This window comes from Papio anubis, chromosome 15 (genome assembly GCF_008728515.1).
Source record: "Papio anubis isolate 15944 chromosome 15, Panubis1.0, whole genome shotgun sequence".
Classification (NCBI taxonomy): Eukaryota; Metazoa; Chordata; class Mammalia; order Primates; family Cercopithecidae; genus Papio; species Papio anubis.
Window position 1 is genome coordinate 53,617,177 of NC_044990.1, and position 8,311 is coordinate 53,625,487.

The 8,311-nt window shown below is 38.3% G+C and overlaps 1 long non-coding RNA gene across 1 annotated transcript; it reads left to right on the forward strand.

The window, feature by feature from the left end:
• Positions 1–3,692: 3,692 nt before the first annotated feature.
• LOC103879326 lies at positions 3,693–8,017 on the forward strand. Its single transcript, XR_639909.4, has 2 exons — positions 3,693–6,664; positions 7,026–8,017. It is a non-coding gene; the product is annotated as an uncharacterized LOC103879326 (long non-coding RNA).
• Positions 8,018–8,311: the final 294 nt, after the last annotated feature.

An 8,311-nucleotide genomic window follows, 5' to 3' on the forward strand; every position in this document is an offset into this window, starting at 1 on the left:
GGGAGGCCGAGGTGGGCAGATCACCTGAGGTCGGGAGTTCAAGACCAGCCTGATCAAAATGGAGAAACTCCGTCTCTACTAAAAATACAAAATTAGCCAGGTGTGGTGGTGCATGCCTGTAATCCCAGCTACTCAAGAGGCTGAGGCAGGAGAATCGCTTGAACCTGGGAGGCAGAGGCTACAGTGAGTCAAGATCATGTCATTGCACTCCAGCCTGGGCAACAAGAGCAAAACTCCATCTCAAAAAAAAAAAAAAAACCTGTGATACGTGGATTTTATGGTGTGATGGTTAATATTAAGTGTAAACTTGATTGGATTGAAGGATGTAAAGTAGTGTTCTTGGGTGTGTCTGTGAGGGTGTTACCAAATTTGTAGATTAACATTTGAGTCAGTGAACTAGGAGAGGCAGACCCACCCTCAATCTGGGTGGGCACCATCTAATCAGCTGACAGTGTGGCTAGGATAAAAGCAGGCATAGGAACATGGAAGGACTAGACTGGCTGAGTCGTTTGGCCCCCATATTTCTCCTGTGCTGGATGCTTCCTGCCCTCAAACATCAGACTCCAAGTTCTTCAGCTTCAGATTATTGGACCTACACCAGTGGTTTGCCAGGGGCCCTCAGGCCTTTGGCTGCAGACTGAAGGCTGCACTGTTGGCTTCCCTACTTTTAGGTTTTGGGACTGAGACTGACTTCCTTGTTCCTTAGCTTGCAGATGGCCTATTGTGGGACTTCACTTTGTGATCATGTGAGTCAATACTCTTTAATAAACTCCCTTTCATATATACATGGATCCTATTAGTCCTGTCCCTCTAGAGAACCCTGACTAATACACATGGGGTATCATTTAACAACAACAAAAAAGAAACAAACTACTGATATACGCAACAACTTGGATGAATCTCCAGGGCATTATGCTGAGGGGAAAAAATATAATCTGTAAAAGTTACATACTGTATGATTCCATTTATAGAACATTTTGAAAAGGTAAAATTTTAGAAATGGAGAACAGATTAGTGGTTAGGAAGGGTTAGGACTACGGTTGGGGTGGGCTCAAGGGGCAAAAGGGAGATGGATGTGGTTATAAAAAAGCAAGGAGTTGAAAACTCTCAAATAGAAAAGATTTTAAAATAAGTAAAATTGCTATTGTTAAAAAAGAAATTGCTATTGTTAAAAAAGAAAAGTCGGCTGGACTGGATAGTTTAAGTCTTCAGTGAATATTTCAAAGTGATTTGTTAATCTACATAGATAAATGTTATTAGACTGTGAGAGGCAACCACTGTTTTGCTTTGCAGACACAGTGAATTTGTGTCAGTTAAATTCCTTCCAATATATGTGTTTGCTCTCAAATAGAGACAAACTTAAATAAACACTGTGAAGTACATGCTTCTGAAACTCCCAGAGCATTTACAATATTAATATTAATGCTGCATATACATTTTACTACATGATACTTTTTATTTATTTAGAATCTAATCCAATAAAATGTTTTTCATTTTGCTGCTCCTATGCAATTGTTCTGCGTACCTGAGAACACTTGCGACTCTTGGGAACTTATTTCTCTTTACGCTCAACATGCAATACTTGTTCACGTGCTTTTTGTTTTTTTCCTTTTTTTTTTTTTTTTTTTTTTTTTTTTTAGAGATGGGGTCTTACTCTGTTGCCTGGGCTGCAGTGCAGTGGCAAGATCATAGCTCACTGCAATATAAGTACCAACTCGCATCCAGTTGTATTTTTTATATTACTAAATGAACATCAGTTATGTCTGTGTCGATTATATCAATCTGAACAAAAATGTTTTGCCTTTATTGACATCATAACTACAGATTTGTTCCTTAATCTACCCCCACTGTCACAATTCTATACAAAGTGCCAGTTTAGAAGTTAGTTTATTTAACCATACATTCCTCTAAAATTGTAGCATTCTAAGTCTTTTATTTATTAAATGAAACTTTTTAGTACAAGGGCAACAAATTCCCGTTACAAAAAATGCAGATGAAAAAATTAAAATGCAAATAAATCCATAAATCTTTGTATCTATAGAAACTGACAACAAACACATTTGGCTCTATATTCACATGTATCCATAATTATTTTAATAAAAATTATAATATCTTGTATAATATTTGATAATTTGTTTCCAAATAAAAATATATTGGAAACTTTTTTTTTTTTTTTGAGGCAGAGTCTCACTTTTCACCCAGGCTGGAGTGCAGTGGCATGTGGCATGAGCTCAGATCACTGCAACCTCCACCTCACAAGTTCAAGCAATTCTCATACCTCAGCCACGCAAGTAGCTGGGATTACAAGCACGCACCACCACGCCCAGTTAATTTTTGTATTTTCAGTAGACACATGGTTTTGTCGTGTTGCCCAGGCTGATCTCGAACTCCTGGCTTCAATGATCCGCTCACCTCAGCTTCCCAAAGTGCTAGGATTATAGATATGAGTAAACACGCCAAGTCCATTATAGACATATTTTCATTTAAAGAGAAGCATTTGATATGTACTATCTTATTAACTTATTATATGGTAGTCCATTATGTAAATGAACCTTAATTAATTCAATAAATCCCCAATGGTTGAATATTTTGCTTGTTTTTTTTTTTTTTCAAGAAGTTGCTACAATTAACAGGACTAAAAGCTAAATATTCTACAAACTATTGTTTATTTCCTTAGGATACATTCATGAAAATGGAATTGCTTAATAACTTATTGACAAAATACCTAGGAGAAAATATATAGCAATTTATAATATCACCAATGATTTTTCAAAAAGGCACGGTGGGGAGAATAACTCTGTCCTTACCTTCATGCATCCTTACCATCACCAAATATTATATTTTTTATGTTTGCCAAATTACAGGCTAAAAATAGTATATTGTTGCTTTTATCTTTTTAAATTGTTGATGAATTTGAACATTATTTTCACCTCTATATTAGATATTTCAATATTTTTTGTCTGTGTCTTTAACCCATTTTTCTTAATAATTATGTTTTATGTAATAAAGATACTAATCTTTTGTCACATGTTTGAATATTCAACTTTTAATTTTACTTATAATATTTATATATTTATCAGATATACAGATATTTACTACTTTGTGCTGTAAAGTTTATTGGACTTCTCTTTTGATTTCTTCTTCCTCATCTCTAGGGTACACACTCTCCCATATAAAATCAGGAATTGGAAGCTGTACTGAGACATCTTACAGTTCCAGTTTACAGTTACGAAAAAGAAAGATTCTTGAGAAATTTTATTAATTTCCCCTAGCCATACCATTCCTTTCTACTACTGCCAGGACTAAAATGTAGATCTTTTGATGCCTCCAGCTATTAAAGAATCCAACTGATTTTAAATATCTCTTTTCCTCTGAAAGAACGTGAATGAGATGCTTTGGCTGTCAACAATTGGGGATAGTGGAATCTCCATGCTCATTTCCTATACTATCTACACAGATTCAGCCTGTGCTTCCCAATCCTCCGAATGGTGCCTGATCCATAGAGACCTGGAAATGCCATGCAACATCCCTTGGGTAAAAATAGAGGGTATTTTTTTTTTTCTTAGAGACAGAGTATTGCTCTGTTGCACAGGCTGGAATGCAGTGGCATAATCATAGCTCACTGCAGCCTGGATCTCCTGAGCTCAAGTGATTCGGCTGTCTCAGTCTCCTAAGTATCTGGGACTACAGGCATGCACCACCATGCCTTGTTAATTTTTTATTTTTTGTAGAAATGGGGTCTCACTATGTTGCCCAGTTTAGTCTTGAACCTCTGGCTTCATGCAATTTTTCCACTTCAGCCTCCCGAAGCACTGGGATTACAGGTGTGAGCCACTCTACCTGGCCAAGATGGGGTCTTTTGACAGCCACTGATGAGTGCTGATAGCTACAGCTGTGGAGTTTTGTGATGACCACCACATCTCCCTCCATTTGGGGGAAAAAGATACAGCTTTGCTAGTAGATGATCACTAGGTATTTAACTTAATGTCTGATGGATTAAGCAAATAAGGTAGAAAAAAAAAGCAACAGATTGATTAATAGGAAGAAAGAGATTTTTAATAGAAGAATAGCAGTAGTACTTGAGGACCAGCAAAACTCTGATAGGCTTCCTTGGCCAAAACATGCTCATTTGGATCCGGCAAGCTACTTCTCCCAGGTTCCAAACTACGAAACTCCCTTACATTTGGCCCACAAGGAAACGTTTCCAAGTCTCCGCTTTCCATGAGGCTGATAATATTAAATTGCAGTTCTATTCTTGGGATTCAGGGATCAGCAGAGGCCAACCTTCCTCTGTTGCCCTTGCCAACCAGCTACACAATGAGTGCCAAGCAAAAACCATGTGATGTTTTAAAAGTCAGTAACATATTAAACACCAAAAACAGTCTTATTTTTGAACCCACACGTCTCCACCTTACCAGGCAGCACTGGTGACTGTGATTTATTTAATCTCCATTAGAGCAACTCCTTCAGTGAGGACTGAAAGAATTTTGAACAGAAAGACGGCATTGATAGTTAGTGCTGAATATTTTGCTTACTGAAATAATGTAAGGAGGACCCCATCACCATCTCAATGCTCTGCTGAGAAGAAGGCTCAAAGGTCAGGGCAGAGACACTTCCCACTTATCAGCATTAGCCACCACTGTCCAATAACTTGACTTTAAAGTGCTTGACTATCCAGCCAGAGAGGGACATTCTCCAAAAGATTATAGAGAAAGGAAGTGTTTTTCACTGTGACCTGGTTAAAAACTGAGGCAGAGTGAAAGGCAGATACAAGGCCTGGAGAAAAGGCTACATTGCCATGAGTTACTGGAAAGAAAGAAGAGGCCAAATACCAATTCATTTTTTAAATGACAGAATAAATCAGAAACGTTCTTATTGGTTCACCCTATTTGCTACATACATATATGGGGCATTTCTAAACCGTTCAATCTCTGAACCAAACTAAAATTATTTCCCCTCTCCCCCTACCCCCCACAATTACATTGAAAAAAATTCCTTCTCTGAACCACTGTTGCACATCTAATTATAGCATCCACTACTTAGTGCTGTGATCGCAACCATTTTAAGGAGATGAAGATTCTCTTTGCTCAGTAGGGGAGGGACAAAAAGGTCTGTTTTTCAGGAAAATATAGATTGCCAAATGAATGTGACTTGAAATAAAATCAGCTTTAACTCTGCTGGAAGGCGACCCTGTGACCTCTGCTTCCCAGACCTCCACCACCACACCCACAGGCCTCCATTTCATGTTTCACCCTGGCGGGTCCCCAGGATACCACACTACAGAACTCCCTCCCATTAGCTGCAGGAATCCAGAATATCCATGGCAACCAGTCTCTAACCCCAGGGAGAAGGCAGCAGAATTGAAAGGCTCCATTCTGTTTCTACATCCACAGCGCGGTGAATTGACAGTTTGGTGATTCTCTCAGTTCGGTTAGATTAGGATGCACTTTTCTGTCTTCCTTTGTGTCATCTTTTTACCTGTGTAGGTCTCAGCTGCGGTTCAGGAATTTTTCAGATAAGTATTTCCCCTCTTTCCCATTACCTCTGCACCCATCCAAAAGCATAATCCTTAAACAGTCCTTGCTTTGCAGTGTTTTTCTAAAGTAAACAAAACATAGTCTTGCTATTGGTCTTTTTGCCCTCCCACAAAAACATTCCATGTTTGGTGTGCATGTTGTGCAAATTACCAATGGATATCTGATTTCAAGCAAAGCAAGTCCTTTGTACAACACGATCTTATAAAAAACTGGCAAAGAGATCTTTTAAAACATACAATTTTATCATGAAATTAAGTTGTAGCATCAAATAACTATAATCACGTTTAAGTGATTGTTTGTGCCACAGATATTTAAATGGGGTAACAGATTGCACAGTGCTCTCACTGTTTGCCAAAGGAGCCTGAATAACTAATTTGCACTCTCATGCCCTGTGGAATGGCAGCTGAGTCCCCAGTGGATATGGGAAGAACTTGACAGAAGCGGACCATTTGGTCTGCAGAATCAAAACAAGGCAGGAATGTTATGTATGGTATGCAATATACAGTCATATGCCGCATTTATAGTGGCCTTATAATAGGATTGCAAAAGGAGGTCAATCTGTTGGTCAGCATTTCTTAACTCTTTTGGGTAAAGTGGACCCCTTATAAAGCTAATGAGAGCTACAGATTCTCCTCCCAGGAGAATGTATATATGTGTGAAATGGGAAGTTAAATATGATACTCCCTGTAGCTCAGAGTTTTGGCAGAAGCCTAAAAGAAAGCGAATACAGTGAGCATCAAGAATCCCTCACATCCTAAATGGAGAGGTCACTCCCTAAAACAGTAACTGGAAGTACACATATCCCTGGAGGATATACTAGGGTTTCCAAAGAGAAAAAAATGGGCAAAATGGTTTCAAGAAACTAATCTCTGTATCCTCAACTTTCGTACATATTTCTTCTTAAAATTATTCTATGAAAGGGATCGTGCTTTCCATTTCACAGAAGCCTTTCTCCCTTGTTTTACAAGAAAGGCAAATGTCTCATTCATCCCTAACTCAACTCTGATACATTGCTCAGGTTGTGAACAACTCCTACATCCCAAAGTGACCATATCTGTTAAGCTGCTTTTCCTTAAAACCACAGGTGTGAATCTCAACATGTTTTGTGTGATTTCAATAACAAAAAGGTAAAAAGTTCTACCTTTACTCATTTACTAAAAACAGATTAACATATCTTTCATTAAAAGGAGTATCAGTCAAAAATAGAGCATTATATTTTCCTGAACATTTGTTCAGACTGTTAAAACATTTAACTTTTGCCAAAAGATGAATGAATATTCTAAGTATCCATTTAATTTTTACTGCTTATTGACAGTCATTCATTAACCTCTTCCCTCCTCTGTTACTCCTTAATATCATGTATTTGTTTTATCTGGATTTGCTTAATGGGCAGGTATTACAGATTTCACTGCAAATAATGCAATTAAGGCTTGTAACAAATCTTTTGTAGCTCCATACTTATTCATAGCCTAATACTTTCTTTTCCAGTTGCTGTTGATTTCCACTGAAACCTAACCCATCCTCAAAATGTAAAAAAAAAAAAGGAGAGAAGGAGAAGAAAGAGGACGAAGAGGAGAAGGAGGAAGAAGAAGAGCCTCATCACTCTCTCTAAAAAGCACATTTCTGATAAAAGTTTTCTTCCAAGAGAACCCTGGAGGAGCAACACAGAGGACCAGGGAGTGGTGGTCCCAGGATCACTGTGGATAGCAGAATCCAGAGGGCAGTGAAAGCTGGGAGCTAGGAATGAGGGCAGGGGCGAGGTGATGAGCAGATGTGACTGCTAGAGCAATTAAGCCCAAAGTCAAGCAAAACGCAATTTTGCGATTCCCAGCCATGGGAACATCTCCAAAAATGCACAAAGAGCCCAGTGAGACAGTCAGTTTGTTATACTTATCTCTTGCAGCCAGAGAGCATCAACACAAGATAAAATGAACCTAAGGAAAAATCTCTTTTTTTTCCTTACCTCTTTCCTCCCTTAGACAGGCTTCAAAAACATCTAGCCAATGAATGAAAAACAGAGAAGAAACTATTTCTTCCTCCCACTGGAGGATTCTAGGCAAGCAAAACTGGTTTGCGGAGAAGTAAACTGGATTGGAGATTAGTACTGTATGATTACTAGATTAGGCTGTGTTTTTTTTTATTATATAACCACAAAAATCTTTAATATTACCCCAAATTTCCTCCAGTTATTAGAGAGTAACAAGAAGAGAAAGTTGATTTGAATGGGGCAATGGTAAGAGAAAATAAAGTTGCTTTCAGCTTCCACCCTACTGAATTCAGTACTTTCAATAAGCCAGTTAGATGTCCATGCTTCCATCAACAGCTAAAGGCTTACATGCACCTCTGCATCCACACTCCCTCGAGAGGCAGGCAGTGACAAGGAAAGAAGCCTCCTTGAGAAATAAGAAATCACACTAAAGGAAGATTGAGTTTACATGATATTTACCTGCAAGAGACATTAAAACTAGAAGATGAATTAATTTAATTTGTTTAATTTTTTAATAGAATTCATTTGTTTTTCCCTGCTACCCCTTTCTAGGGGGAAGAGGGTTGAGCACAATTTTATGTTATTAAAAACAAGAAAAGCTATACTTTGGCACATCTAGGATGTACTGCAAAATGTAGAACATGATTGGAGAACTGGAAGTAGAGATTATTGAGGGATTCAGAAGGGAATTGACATGACACAAACCAACATTTAAGGAATTGCCCAAGGAAATACAGCCCACAAGAGACAGCGAGAAAAAGCAGCCAGAGAGAGAGGCGGGGAACCA